Consider the following 16,734-nt stretch of genomic DNA (forward strand, 5'->3'; position numbering starts at 1 on the left):
TCTTTTAAACAGGAGCATATTCCCCCTTTTTTTTCCTCAATAGGAACATTTTCCTGATTGTTTCCCTTCTTTTACTGCTACAGCAGGGCATGTCTGTAATAGGAAAAGAACTTTACGTAAAATTTTGATATTTTACTTACTTGAAACTTAAAATACGCAAAACTAATTTCACACCTCAGGCCAGATTTTACGTGGACAAAAATTTTGAATGTGCTTCAGTACTACAACAAGGGATCCCCAGAACCCTTCTGATGATAACGGAGGCACTTCACAGCAAGTTTCTTCGTGCTACGTCTCTTTATAAACTAGGTTTCCACCTCACACCGTACTTCAAGTGCGTATTTTACGTGTGCAAATAGGGTAACTCGGAACCTCAGTATCGCGAAAACGGATAAGGATATCAAGAAAATTAAGGTTGTTCGACATCGGTATCTTTGGAATATATCGTAAAAATTAGAGTTGCATTTCTCCGTTACAGGTAGGACGGCCAACAGAGTGCATCACTGTTGCAATCGTAGGCTGTCTAAAGCCTTCTCCTGGCGGGACATCGAAACACAAGTGTCGAGGAGCTGGTGACGTCACACAGTGGAATTCCACGTTCCACTACACTATGGGGCGTGAAATAAAGAATCTCGCAAGTCCGACTTTTGCCTCGTGAAAAGGGACGTGGCCGGCACATGGGACATCGTTTTACGTCACAAGCAGAACATACGAGCCGCTATATCGCACGGGTGTAGAACACGATATCTGGTGGGCTTTCTTTCTCATAGAGTACGTGGCATGAACATAAGCTGTTTCCAAGCAATACCGAATTCACCTGTTGAAATCTCATCGTTTAATGTACGTTTTGTTACACTACTGGCCATTAAAATTGCTACGCTAAGAAGATGACGTGCTACGGACGCGAAATTTAACTGACCGCCGTGCTGGATCCCAACGGCCTCGTATCACTAGCAGTCGAGATGACAAGCATCTTACATGCATGGCTGTAACGGATCGTGCAGCCACGTCTCGATCCCTGAGTCAACAAAAAGGGACGTTTGCAAGACAACAACCATCTGCACGAACAGTTCGGTGACGTGTGCACCAGCATGGACTCTCAGCTCGGAGACCGTGGCTGCGGTTACCCTTGACGCGGCATCCGAGGCAGGAGCGCGTCCGATGGTGTACTCAACGAAGAACCTGGGTGCACGAATGGCAAAACGTCATTTTTTCGGATGAATATAGGTTCTGTTTACAGTATCATGATGGTCGCATCCGTGTTTGCCGACATCACGGTGAACGCACATTGGAAGTGTGTATTCGTCATCGCCATACTGGCGTATCACCCGGCGTGATGGTATGGGGTGCCATTGGTTACACGTCTCGGTCACCTCTTGTTCGCATTGATGGAACTTTTGAACAGTGGACGTTACATTTCAGATGTGTTACTACCGTTGGCTCTACCCTTCATTTGATCCCTGCGAAACGTTACATTTCAGCTGGATAATGCATGACCGCATGTTGTAGGTCCTATACGGGCTTTTCTGGATACAGAAAATGTTCGACTGCTGCCCTGGCCAGCACATTCTCCAGATCTCTCACCAATTGAAAACGTCTGGTCAATGGTGGCGGAGCAACTGGCTCGTCACAATACGCCAGTCACTACTCTTGAAGAACTGTGGTATCGTGTCGAAGCTGCATGGGCAGCTGTTCCTGTACACGCCATCCAAGCTCTGTTTGACTCAATGCTCAGACGTATCAAGGCCGTTATTACGACCAGAGGTGGTTGTTCTGGGTACTGGTTTCTCAGGATCTATGCACCCAAATTGCGTGAAAATGTAATCACATGTCAGTTCTAGTATAATACATTTGTCCAATGAATACCCGTTTATCATCTGCATTTCTTCTTGGTGTAGCAATTTTAAAGGCCAGTAGTTCACAATAAAATGACAGGAATCTACGTAAGGGTAGGTAAAAGCTTCCTGTAGTTCAAGTTTTTAGTGTTACTACTTGTGTGCTACTAAGTATATCGTTTCAGTGCTACAGCGCAGTGATGATTTACCAAAAGCGCGTCTTTATTGGTAAAGTTTGCATTTCAAATATGAAATAACTGCATTTGTAGATACAGCCTTTAGACAGGCTGTGCCATACACTGAGGGACGCCTCCCATCTCGAAGTCCATCGTAGCTCACAGCATCGTGAGCTGTGAAGAAACAGGCAGCAGGTTCGCCTAATCTTGCCTCTCAGTTTCTTTTCCTAAAAGTTTGTGTGTCATTCTGACTCGTTTAATACAAGTATTATCTCAAAAGTCAATATCGTTTATTGTAAACCATGTATCTGCTGTAATTCTTGTTGCCAAGGTCAACGACAGGAACGTTTCCTCAGCGGCCAGAAATCTTAAACGTGACTGCCAGTGTATGTTAGAATGTAAATTCAAATTACACAGTGGAAGTTTTTGGTATTATGATACTTTCTTTAAATCATATCTACCTACCTCTGGCTTTATTGAGTGGCTCATGTTGGTATCTTTCCAGTAAATATGTTTTTCACTCATGGTGAGCAGCTTCGAAAAAACCTCCTCTTCCTTTTAAGTGTAATAACGGAACAAGTGTCGATCTTCAAATCTATGTGACGGAGTGCGTTACAGAGTGCTAGTAGGTAATGCGACATCGAGAATATGAATACTATGTATACGTGAACTGACATTACACACTACAGCTATATTCAAATTAAAACAGAAAATGGGATGAAGATCCAGATGGCTTAACTAATAAATTCTAGAAGTCGTACGCATTTTAGACCGTTGTACAACATTATGAAGTGTTATTCTACGAGCAATTAGATGTTCCAATCACCGAAGAGTCCAGAATCTTCTTCGCGATTTTCTCCGCTCTTCTCCGACTAACGCAGCTATTTCACACCCGTCCACCTTCGTAAGCAAACTGTTTCATTTACGTGCCAGATGCATCCGGAATCTTCCGCTCGAGAGCGCTAAGGTCGCGAATCACGATGAGGAACACGTTCCGTGAGATGTAGCAGGTTGTTTCAGAACGTTGCAGCTACGACGATGCATACCACGTCTAGCGTGCTTCGCGAAGAGAAACACGTCGCTGTGGAATCCGTCCCGTGTGACGACTGCTTTAGGGGCGTGGAGAACGTCAGGTTATCGAGTAATCTCCGTGAAGGACGCGGAGATGCCATGTGCTCCCGCGAGACAGCGTTATTACCGTCTGACAGAGTCCGAAACGTGTCTCACTGTGGGTCTCCAAGCGGCCCTCCCCTCTAATGAACAAATAATCGGAAAAATAAATTCCAAATTATTACTATTTTAGCTTACATCGCTAAGCAAATAATTAATCAGGCGAGAAGGGACGTCGCACAGTACCTACTTCTTGCTGCCCCTTGATGAATTTCTGATTCGTAAAAGATTATTTTCGCTGAATACAATAATTGTTATGTCTAGTAGGTATGATCACACTTAACTTTCAAATCTGATCACTGGTTGTGCTTCTTTCTTTGTTATTGGTTTTCTTTTCATTGATTTCGTGTATATATCCATAAAATTGCACACATCGAACTTAACTGTAAGATAAATACATTGTGTGATCAAAAGTATCCTGACACCCCAAAAACATACGTTTTTCGTATTAGGTGCATTGTGATGCCACCTACTGCCAGGTACTCCATATCAACGACCTCGGCAGTCATTAGACATCGTGAGAGAGCAGAATGGGGCGCTCCGCGGAACTCACGGACTCCGAACGTGGTCAGATGACTGGGTGCCACTTGTGCCGTACGCCTGTACGCGTGATTTCCACACTGCTCAGCATCCCCAGGTCCACTGTTTGCGATGTGATAGTGAAGTGGAAACGTGAAGGGACACGTACAGCACAAAAGCGTGCAGGCCGATCTCGTCTGTTGACTGACAGAAACCGTCGACAGTTGAAGAGGGTCGTAAGGTGTGATAGGCAGACAGCTATCCAGACCATCACACAGGAATTCCAAACTGCATCAGGGTCCACTACAAGTACTACGACAGTTAGGTGGGAAGCTGAGAAAATTTGGATTTCATGGTCAAGCGGCTGCTCATAAGCCACACGTCACGCCAGGAAATGCCAAACGACCCTTCGCTTGGTGCAAGGAGCATAAACATTGGACGATTGAACAGTGGAAAAATGTTGTGTAGAGTGACGAACCACTGTACACAATGTGACGATCCGATGGCAGGCTGTGGGTATGGCGAATGCCCGGTGAACGTCATCTGCCAGCGTGTGTAGTGCCAACAGTAAAATTTGGAGGCGGTGGTGTTATGGTGTGGTCGTGTTTTTCATGGAGTGTACTTGCAGCCCTTGTTTTGTGTGGCACTATGACAGCACAGGCCTACACTGGTGTTTTAAGCACCTCTTGCTTCCCACTGTTGAAGAGTAATTCGGGGATGGCGACTGCATCTTTTAACAAGATCAAGCACCTGTTCATAATCCACGGCCTGTTGGGGAGTGGTTACACGACAATAAAGTCCCTGTATTGGACGCCTGCACAGAGCCTTGACCTGAATCCTATAGAACAACTTTGGGATGTTTTGGAACGCCGACTTCGTGCTAGGCCTCACCGACCGACATCGATACCTTTCCTCAGAGCCGCACTCCGTCAAGAATGGGCTGCCATTCCCCCAAGAAACCTTCCAGCACCTGATTATACGTTTGACTGAGAGAGTGGAAGCTGTCATCAAGGCTAAGGGTGGGCCAACACCATACTGAATTCCAGCATTTCCGACGGAGGGCGCCACGAACTTGTAAGTCATTTTCGGCCAGGTGTCCGGATACTTTTGATCGCATAGTGTATCAACCAAATCTCTTCCAGTCAAAACCAAACGCCTTCAAAGTGCAGCTGCTCATGCCATAAGCTGCCAACTTCCAACTCACTACTCCGTAGCTGAATGACACACATGACAGCAGGAGCACTCTCGAGGTTATCCCACGCACTTTGACTGCAAATTTGTACGTCACTGTGGTGATTAGACTTGTTGTGCTGCCATTTATGAACAGCATTCCAGGAGATGTTTTCCAACAGGATAAAGCTCGCCGCGCGGAGTGGCCGAGCGGTTCTAGGCGCTACAGTCTGGAACGGCGCGACCGCTACGGTCGCAGGTTCGAATCCTGCCTCGGCCATGGATGTGTGTCATGTCCTTAGGTTAGTTAGGTTTAAGTAGTTCTAAGTTCTAGGGGACTGTTGACCTCAGAAGTTAAGTCCCGTAGTGCTCAAAGCCATTTTTTGATAAAGCTCGCCCACTTACGGCTGTTGTAACGCAGCGTGTTCCAGAGTGTCGACACGTTGCCTTGGCCTACTAAATCACCAGATCTGTCTCCAGCCGAGTACATATGGGACATCATCAGACGACAACTCCAGAATCGTCGACAAATAGCATTAACCGTCCCTGTATTGACCGAACATGCGTGACAAACATGGAACGCCGTCCCACAAACTAACACCCGGAACCTGTGCAACACAATGCATACATGTTTGCATGCTTGAAGTCAACATTCTGACAGTTAAATCGGTCGTTACTGTCCAGCATTTCACGTTTCCAACGGTTTATCTCTTGCTTACATTAACCTGTGATCCCGCGGTGTTAATGTCTCCTAGGCAAATGCTTTCCCCAAATTTCATTGCTCTACATTAATTATATTTTGGTGCTAAGATTTTTGCCGTCAGTGTATATTTGTTACTGACTAAGAAGTATTCCACCAGACTCGAAGTACCGTCTTGTTACCACCTGAATCTTTTCGTTACTCCCATGGTTCATTCCCGAGTCGGCAGTTCCCGTATTTCTGATTCGTTATCCTCAACAAACTCAGAGAAACGGAAAGTCACCTGTCTCCTTACCCGCACGCATTGTGTCAGCTATGTAGTTTCGCACTTCTCCAGGTTTCTTAGTGAACCAAGTCATTAGTAAGACGTAGTACCGAATACATATTGTCGTTCGCCATGTATTCTTTCCCGCTTTCAATTCGTGACTGACTCGGGGACAGTCGGCAGTATTCGTAACCCTCCAGTTCCTTATTCAATGGCCTATAGTCGCTTGTGTTCACCGACAGTGTATGTTATTGATGACGTCATCGACGTTTTTCCCATCCCCACTTCTACCACCACCCCGAGAACCACCCAAAGTGTTGTCTGAACGGTTTGAAAGACACGATCTGCAAGTTCTATAGTGGTCTGCTCAGTATCCTGATCAAATCTCCATAGTGTACCTTTGGGATGACATTCAAAGAAAATTTTCGAAGAATGTAGACAACATCCAGTGGCTGCATTAGCTGTACGCTCGGCTTGGACATCACTAGCAGAACATTCCTCAAGATGTGATGTCCCATCTCATTCCGTCATTGTCAGGGAGGCACCGAGCTGTTCGCAACACAAGAGGAGATCCTAGTACCTACTGAAGACAGAAAAATATTGACAATCGGGAGTTATAACCCTTTGTGAACTTCTCAATTCTATGACCGTTTCTTTACAATTACTACACAACGTTATTTGTTCTGGAAAAAAAGGCTGAATATTGTTGCAAAGCTATAGAACCATATGTAAATGTGTTTAGTTACATGTATATCATACACATTTACCAAATATACTTTGAGGTACTAAGCATCCAAAAAACATACTACTCCTCACAGCAGAAATTATTAATCTGCCAATGAAGTAAATACTGATGTAATGTTCTTGAGGGTATTTTTGTACTGTCGTTGCAACTACAAAAATGCGTGATTTTTTTCACCAGACATTTTTCGCTTTATTGGAATAAAGCATCATCAGTGGTCTGTAATTAAGTTATCTATATTTTGATTTGCTTTTTAGATGGAAAAACACTCGTTAAGAGTAGGTTAATTTGTACTTACTGTGATTTTCCGTATGATTTCTCGCTTACATCGGGCAATTTACTTGAAGTACAAAAACAAGCAGAATACAGTGGTGCGCATAAAAGTGTGTTGTGGGAAACAAAAGAAATGCATATAGCTGCAGAACATCTAAAAATTAGACCAAAATTATCAGTGTCTAACACAGAGAAACAACGATGTGCTAGCAGACGGCATTTCCCGATGTAAGCGAGAAATCAACCGAAGAATCACCGTAAGTACAAGTCAACCTATTCTTAACGAAGTGTTTTTCGATCTAAAAGCAGATCAAAATGTAAATAACTTAATTACAGACCACTGATGATGCGTCCTGGGACATCTGCTCTTCCTGATCTATATAAATAACCTGGGTGACAATCTGAGCAGTTCTCTTAGGTTGTTCGCAGATGATGCTGTAATTTACCATCTAGTAAGGTCATCCGAAGACCAGTATCAGTTTCAAAGCGATTTAGAAAAGATTGCTGTATGGTGTGGCAAGTGGCAGTTGACGCTAAATAACGAAAAGTGTGAGGTGATCCACATGAATTCCAAAAGAAATCCGTTGGAATTCGATTACTCGATAAATAGTACAATTCTCAAGGCTGTCAATTCAACTAAGTACCTGGGTGTTAAAATTACGAACAACTTCAGTTGGAAAGACCACATAGATAATATTGTGGGGAAGGCGAGCCAAAGGTTGCGTTTCATTGGCAGGACACTTAGAAGATGCAACAAGTCCACTAAAGAGACAGCTTACACTACACTCGTTCGTCCTCTGTTAGAATATTGCTGAGCGGCGTGGGACCCTTACCAGGTGGGATTGACGCAGGACATCGAAAGGGTGCAAAAAGGGCAGCTCGTTTTGTATTATCACGTTATAGGGGAGAGAGTGTGGCAGATATGATACACGAGTTGGGATGGAAGTCATTACAGCAAAGACGTTTTTCGTCGCGGCGAGACCTTTTTACGAAATTTCAGTCACCAACTTTCTCTTCCGAATGCGAAAATATTTTGTTGAGCCCAACCTACATAGGTAGGAATGATCATCAAAATAAAATAAGAGAAATCAGAGCTCGAACAGAAAGGTTTAGGTGTACGTTTTTCCCGCTCGCTGTTCGGGGGTGGAATAGTAGAGAGATAGTATGATTGTGGTTCGATGAACCCTCTGCCAAGCACTTAAATGTGAATAGCAGAGTAGTCATGTAGATGTAGATGTAGATGTAGATGATGCTTTACCTCAATGAAGCGAAACGCCTCTGGTGAAAAAATCAGGCATTTTTGTAACTGAAACGACATAACAAAAATACGCTCATGAATTATAAAGCAACTACGGACACTATGGAAACACAAATGAAGAATTTGATGTATTGTTGTTCATACACCGTCCTCCGTCACCAATGTAAATATCTACACTGATACCTTTACCACGAAGCTTATTAGTGTCTGTGTATGAATACGTGGTGTTTGTTCTTCCCTACAGAATCCGGAATCCTCAGCTGTGATACATATTGTGTGAATTGGAGATGGAAGGGGAAGAGGGGAAAAGGAAGGAACTGTTCATGGCAGCAGCAACGGGACTTTATGCGGAATCAGAGGCGACGAGTGAAAATGTGTGTAGGACGAGGATTCGAACACGGGATCTCTTGCTTACTAGGCATCCGTACACTGCGTTTGCCGCAATTACGGACCATCTCGGCATGCTTCTGTGCTGACGACCCTCATTCCCGCGCAGCGCCACTTATCCGCAATCTCCGTCCATGACTTCGATGCTCGCTACTTTGAGATTCTCGCAGTAGGTCGAGCGTAATTGTGCATCTGCAAGGTGACGGACTCATTGCCAGTCGAGGTGAAGCAGGTACATGAATGCGGTACATAAACTGTCCAGGGTAGAAGACAGACCAACTGGCTCTGAGCGCTATGGGACTTAACATTTGAGGTCTTCAGTCCCATAGGCGTAGAACTACTTAATCCTAACTAAGATAAGGATTTCACACACATCCGTGCCCGAGGCAGGATTCCAACCTGCGACCGTAGCAGCAGCGCCGTTCCGGACTGAGGCGCCTAGAACAGCTCGGCCACAACCGCCGGCCTAGGAGACAGAGATAGCGTGTGCTTGTACTAATCAATTCATCAAACTGAGCGAAGTGGTATGCTGGTATTCCCAATGCACAGCGACCTCATCCGGAAGAAGCGTAATTCAATTTAACATCTCGTCATCGAAATGTAGGTTTTATGTGTTTTCCTCGAGACGAATGGCCGGATAGTTCCTTCAACTAGACGTTAAAGCCTAATTTTCTTCAGTAAAACTTTACCATGTTTGTCGTCGAGCCTCCATTTTGTTACATCAATCAATGTTTCACTTTCTGTTGCAGGTGTACCTAGAGGGTGTCAGGGAAGCAGGGCCTAAAATTAAAGTGCTATATAACATACGAAATTGACCTGCCAGGGTAGCCGAGAGCGCTAACGCGCTGCTTCCTGGACTCAGGTAGGCGTGCTGCCCCCGGATCGAAGCCGCCTGGAGGATTAACGGCGAAGGGTCAGTGTGCTGGCCAGCTTGGATGTGGTTTTTAGGCCGTTTTCCACATCCCCCTAGGTGAATGCCGGGCTGGTCCCCACGTTCCGCCTCAGTTACTCGGCTCGCAGACACTTGCAACACATTCGCACTATTCCATGACTTACATTATTACACACAGACAGCTGGAGTACACTAATTCCTTCCAGGGGGGTATGGGGTGGCGGCAGGAAGGGCATCCGGCCACTCCTTAACCTTAACATTCCACATCCGATTAACCATGGCCGACCCTGTGTAACTGCAGGACAAGGCTCAGACAAAGAAGGAAAGATAACATACAAAAATGATTGAAAATGTAATTTCTTTACAGGCACATTAATTAACTTCTCCCATTTATGTATGATAATATCCTCCATATGACCATCCAAGGCCGCGCGGCAACGAGAAATGCGTTCACTGAAGTTCTCGATGACGTTTTGACAAACATATGGTGGGATACAGTTAACAATCCTTTTAATTTCATCCTTTAATTGGTATATTGTTTTTGGTTTGTTTACATATAGATTTGATTTCACAGATCTCCACAAAAAAGTCACCAGGCGTGAGATCGCGTGATCTGACAGGCCATTCGTGGTTGCCACGCAAAGATAATTTTTTGAGCAAACTTTTCATTCAGCAGAGCACTCGTTTCAAGGGATGTGTAACACGTCGCACCATCTTGCTAACACCAAAAATCGTCATTTTCATCAGTAAGAGGGAAAAACCAATCAGAAAGCATGTTTCGGTAATGGTCGCTTTTCACAGTGACTACTTCTTCCTCAGCATTTCCAAAAAAATACGGGTCGATCACTCCTCCTGCGTTGTGGATGCACATCGTCTTCCACAGTCACTCGAGGATTTTCGTTACCCAAATTCTGCAGTTCTGCTTCTTGACGAACTCGTTGAGCTGGGAGTACTCCTCATCTGAGAGAATTATTCTTTTTATGAAGTTCTCGTTCCCCGCTTGTAGAGTCAAGTGTTGGGCTCGTTGGCGAACAGATTTTCTGGGGCTTACGGACGCATTGTCACGCACGATAGCAGCAATGTTTTCTTGTGTTCGAACAGAACGCGGTTCTATTGTTTCTTTAACGTTGAAACAGAACCCGTCGTCTCCAACTTCTTAACAACATTACGTCCGAATGTCACACGGAAATCACGAACGGTTGCCGTGGGATTTCACTGTTTCTCTGAATAACTTTTTATCACTCTGATACGTTACTCAGTTTTCACCTACTGCATGATGAAAATAAACATCAAACAACAATGCTCATTGCACAAAAGCTATCAGGCCACTAACGGGAAGGATCGCAGGTAACAAACATGAAAAAAAAAAACACGGCTGCCAACCGTCGTATGACAAGATGGCGCAAAATTCAAATTCGTCCCTACTTCGCTGGACCCGTTATTTCCGTTGCTCACCTAACAGGAGAGATGGGAAAGAGAGACAGAGAGAGAGAAAGAGACTCCGTGACACTCAAAGTAATAAAATGGAGAAGTGTCTGAATGGCGCAGTCAACACGGATTGAGAAAACATCGTTCTTGTGAAACACGACTAGCTCTTTGATCAACGAAGTGTTGAGTGCTATTGACAAGGGATTTCAAATTGATTCAGTATTTCTGGATTGCCGGAAGGCGTTTGACACTGTACAACACAAGTGGCTTGAAGTGAAATTGCCTGCTTATGGAATATCGTCTCAGTTACGTGACTCCATTCGTGATTTCGTGTAAGAGAGGTCACAGTTCGCAGTAACTGATGGAAAGTCACCGAGTAAAACAGAAGTGATTTCTGGCGTTTTCCAACGCGTTCCTCATGTATATAAAATCGTCATTTTCATCAATAAGAGGGAAAAACCAATTAGAAAGCATGTGTGAGCAGCTGTCATAGGTTGTTTGCAGATGACTCTGTTGTTTATGGAATAGTAGATCAAAACAAATTAAAAAACGATTTAGAAAAGGTATCTGTATGGTGCGAAAATTTGCAATGAACCCTAAAGAACGAAAAGTGTGAGGTCATCCACATGAGTGCTAAAAGAAATCCGTTAAACTTCGGTTACACGATTCAGCAGTCAAATGTAAAGGCCGTAAATTCAGCTAAATACGTAGGAATTACAATCACAAACAACTTAAAGTGGAAGGAACAAGTACAAAATGTTGCAGGGTAGGCTAACCAAAGACTGCGCTTTATTGACAGGACACTTTGAAAATGTAACGGAGATCTTTAAGAGAGTGCCCACACTATGCTTGTCTGCCCTCTTTTAGACTACTGCTGCGCGGCGTGAGATCCTTGCCAGGTAGGATTACCGGGGTACATCGAGAAACTTAAAAGAAGGGCAGCACGTTTTGCATTATCGCGAAATAGGGAAGAGAGTGTCACTGAAGTGATGCAGGATTTAGGGTGGACACCACTAAAACAAAGGCGTTTTTCGTTGCGTCGTGTTTCGCACGAAATTTCAATCACCAATTTTCTCCTTCGAATGCGAAAATATTTTGTTGACGCCGACCTACACTGGGAGAAACGATCATCATAACAAAATAAGGGAAATCAGAGCTCTCACCGAAAAATATGGGTGTTCGTTTTTCCCGCGCGTTTTACTAGTTTGGAATAATAGAGAATTACTGTGAAGGTTGTAATGGTTATCTATTTACGTGACCATTACGGCAATCCAACCCCAGTTCTCGATACCAGTAATATCGTACTACTTTTCTGCGAAGTAACAGACATATTTTTGTGACAATATTCACATTTGGTTTTATTAATGATTAGGTACTCCAATGTATCGATTTATATTTCAGTGATATGGTTCTTGTGTGTATTCATTTCTGTGAGACTGTCATAATCTTTGACTTACTTGTAACAGTTTTGGCGCGAATGCGCACAGAGCAGTCTTTATTTCACTTTGGCAGAAGTTAAGTTGCTATTTCGCTTTGTAAAAGAACAGTCAAGTCTTGTGTTTGGTTAAAGTGGAAATTAAATTTATGAAGATTAATACAAAACTGTTTTCTTGATGATTTGACAGTTAAGAAGAAGTATATGTGAATTTACAAGAAGTGTAATAAAAGTGTGGATCGTGAACACCAAGTCAAAAATTACTTCTACCATACCATTGTTCTGATCTGGGATTGTTTGACCATTAATAATTTCCTGAAAAACGCATTTGCTAGGTCTTCAAATGTTGCTAAAATACAGGTCTGGACTTTCTAGCAGTTAAAGTGGAATCACCCTAGAATCAACAAGATGAGTCATAACAACTTTGACGAAATCTACGTGGGAATCCATTCAAGATAAGTGCCAAATTAATGACTTTTTTACAGTAACCTCATTATTTCCATTCTGACGATACCATCCACAGTCAATAACTTTGTTGTTACCCGATAAAGAGAACATATGTTGCGTGAGCAACATTATTAATCTGATCACTTTGCAAGTGGTGGTATTGTTAGAAGGTGGATCGATAAACTCTCTGCGAGGCACTTAAATGTGATCACAGTGTGTCCATGTAGACGTAGATGTAGACATGTGGTTGTAGATGAATCGCTAACTCGCATAATTTCCACGAACACTTCGGTCGTCGCTCCCTTCCCGTCCCTTCCTTCCCGCTGGAATCCCTACACTACATAAATAGGTGGAGGACTTCTCAGAAGGGTGAGGCGGCTGTCCAGAGGAGACCCTGCCTGCTGCCAGACACTCGGATTAGGCGGAATGCGCGCCTCCGACGCAGGCAACATCCTTGTGTCGCAACGGCGGCTGCGAGAAAGTCCGGCGGCGCTTCCGGCGTGCGGTTTTCCGGCCATCCTGTTTATGGTCGCGCCCAGACGACACCCCGCCAGATGCACCAAGTGTGGCGAGGCGCGTCTGTCTCTGTCTGCTGCGGCGTCACTGACCGCCAGAACGGAACTGCTGCACTGTGTACGCAGCACGGATCGCTCCTGGCGCGGGTGCAAACGGCCGACCGCTCTTCAGGCTGTCTCTGACAAAGAGCGGGGCACAGCAGCCGGCGTGAAACTGTCACCGTCAACCGCCGTCCCCTTTCGTCACCTGCTGCTTTCCTTCGGCTCAGCAGTACTGCAGTCTTATCTACTGGGAAGCAGGGCATCATCACTTGTCGTAATCATGAGTGTCACATCTGTTTTCATGTTTACTCCTGCCTCGTGTGGGTTAAATGATGTAATTCTTTGGATCTCGAGGGAAATTGATACTTCTCACCTCGGCAAGAACAGTGACGCAACTCAAAAATAGGATACTTGAGAAAAATTGACTCACAAAAGTAGTGACAACATCAGACCTTCGTGCTGACTAAATAGGCTTGACACGCAACATTCCTTCAAAAGAAGACACGATCGGAAAGCCGACATCTGATCGTGCTAGCAAAATCGATCCTCCTTTCCAAAATCAATTTTTATTTTATTATTTTACACGTCTAGTTGCGTAGGCCTAAATTTGAAGAGTACGTCGCCATGACTGGAACGGCTCAATACGTGAAATTGACATTAGAATAATATTTATGGGATATTCCGTCGGTGCTTGGAGGAACATAGACATGAAGAGGTTGAAAAATCAGCCAAGCGGTTGCAAATAAAGGTTTATTAGCCTTTGACCTAGCTTTCGATGTTTGTAAAAATATCTGTTGCAAAAGTAGTGGCCTTGTTACATTACATGATGGTACATTGCTACATTAGATTAGATGAAGCCGAGCGGCTCTTATCATATATAAAATTGACAAAACAAAAGTTATCGCAAGCCATGGTTTTAGATAGCAGCCAAAATACTTATATCGTACATCAGATTGAATAACATCGGGGAGAGGCTACAACCCTGTCTCACTCCCTTCGCAACCACTGCTTCCCTTTCATGCCCCTCAACTCTTATAACTGTCATTTGGTTTCTGTACAAATTGTAAATAGCCCTTCGTTCCCTGTATTTTACCCCTGCCACCTTCAGAATTTGAAAGAGAGTATTCCAGTCAACATAGTCAAAAGCTTTCTCTATGTCTACAAATGCTAGAAACGTAGGTTTGCCTTTCCTTAATCTAGCTTCCAAGATAAGTCGTAGGGTCAGTTTTGCCTCACGTGTTCCATTATCTCTACGGAATCCAAACTGATCTTCCCCGAGGTCGGCTTCTACTAGTATTTCCATTCGTCTGTAAAGAATTCGCGTTAGTATTTTGCAGCCGTGACTTATTAAACTGATAGTGACTACGAAGTCACATGATAGTTCGGTAATTTTCACATCTGTCAACACCCGTCCATAGTTAAGACGGTGGAAATTTACATAAGACCGACAAACAAAGGGTTGTCGATACGCACTACGTAATTCTACTGTAGACACCGACGAAAACGAAAGAATTATGTGTAATAAATTAGATCAACACGCAGAGATTCCAAAACTAAACTGTAATATGTCGCAAAATCGATTTACTTTTCCGCCACAAATGAAAACGCGAGAACTACGTCTATTAAATATCAGATTAACACGCTCAAATTCAATAACTAAAGTACCAAAGTGCACAGGTGAAACTATATAATTCGCTCTTGGTTAGGAACTCGCAAAGTAGCACATAATCGGTTTTGTTTTGGCAGGCTGCTGCTGCCTGGTTCGCGATCTTACACCGCACATTGCTCTAACAGCCCATTTCTGAACCAAAGCCGGCCAGGGTGGCCGAGCGGTTCTAGGAGCTACAGTCTGGAACCGCGAGACCACTACGGTTGCAGGTTCGAATCCTGCCTCGGGCATGGATGTGTGTGATGTCCTTAGGTTAGTTAGGCTTAAGTAGTTCTAAGTTCTAGTGGACTGATGACCTCGGAAGTTAAGTCCCCTAGTGCTCAGAGCCATTTCAACCATTTCTGAGCCGAAAATAGCTTATGTGAATGGGAAGAGTTTCCGCAGATTGTAGTGGCGTAACGTATAAGCTAATTAAGATACGCAACATCGGCTAATTTTCATGTTGGAGTGTCACTTTTGGCGGCCTTACTGTGGTTTACCGTCAATTTATTTACTACAGCCCAGGAACATAAGTCTTGAAATGCATTATTTGATATATTACCAATGTCGCCCTCGATATCCTCCACTATCAACCTTAAACCCATTTATTTGTAACGGAGTACAGTAGGTTGCTGCTGCAGTGTACTCTGCAATAATCCAGCGTAGACCATGAGACCGGTAAAGAAAATAATGTTACCTCAAGTAAACAGATAACTGTCTCACGCAGTGCATAGAAACACTGTCTGGCAGACTCAAGACTCGAACCCTGGACTCCACGCGCTAAAGTCACGCACGTAGGCCTGGAGCCACACCAACGTGAATGCATGAACTGGGTTGGGGTGGTCATCAGGTGCGACAGGAGGGTAGACCAAACTGCTGCACGTGCGGAGGGGTACGTCACCTGACGTCCAGCATTGTCATTCACCTTTGGGGCATTTCCCAGCACTTGCAGCCTAATGCGTCTTAAATTAAATTACATGTCCCATAGTCGTATACGTCGCTTCGGAGGTTTTTGAACGTTAGTAGGAATCACCCTGTACATACAGGGTGGCAATAATTGAACTATTAGAAAAAAACGTAAATTAGTTACAAACTACGGCGTGTACACACTTTATTCAACATGTAAATGTCACTACAGATCTTCAGATTTAGGTTAATACACGTCCGATATATCTGCCATTATTGGCGATGATGTGACGCAGACGTATAGCGAAGTTCTGCTTGACCATGTGAAGTGTCGGGACGTCGATGCTGTCGGTGACCTCCGGAATGGCTGCTTTCAGCTCAGCAATGGTTTTGGGGTTATTGCTATACACCTTGTCTTTAACAGAGCGCTACAGTCTGGAACCGCGTGACCGCTACCGTCGCGGATTCGAATCCTGCCTCGGGCATGGATGTGTGTGATGTCCTTAGGTTAATTAGGTTTAAGTAGTTCTAAGTTCTAGGGGACTGATGACCACAGCAGTTAAGTTCCATAGTGCTCAGAGCCATTTGAAACATTATTTTTAACATAGCCCCACAAAAAGAAGTCGCATGTGTTCAGGTCCGGAGAATATGGCGGCCAATGGAGGCCCACGCCAGTGGCCTCTGGGTACCCCAGACCAGAGTGCTGTCCCCAAAGTGCTCCTGCAGGAGACCAAACACTCTCCTGTTTCGTCGGGGTCAAGCTCCGTCTTGCCTGCACCACGTCTTGTTGAAATCAGGATCAATTTGGGCAATGGGAATGAAATGGTCGTCCAAAATCTTCATGTAACATTCAGTAGTCACCGTGTCATTACAGAACATCGCACTGATTGTTCCGTGACTGGCCACTGCTCACCACACAGTCAGCC

Source organism: Schistocerca gregaria, chromosome 2, assembly GCF_023897955.1.
Source record: "Schistocerca gregaria isolate iqSchGreg1 chromosome 2, iqSchGreg1.2, whole genome shotgun sequence".
NCBI classification, from domain to species: Eukaryota; Metazoa; Arthropoda; class Insecta; order Orthoptera; family Acrididae; genus Schistocerca; species Schistocerca gregaria.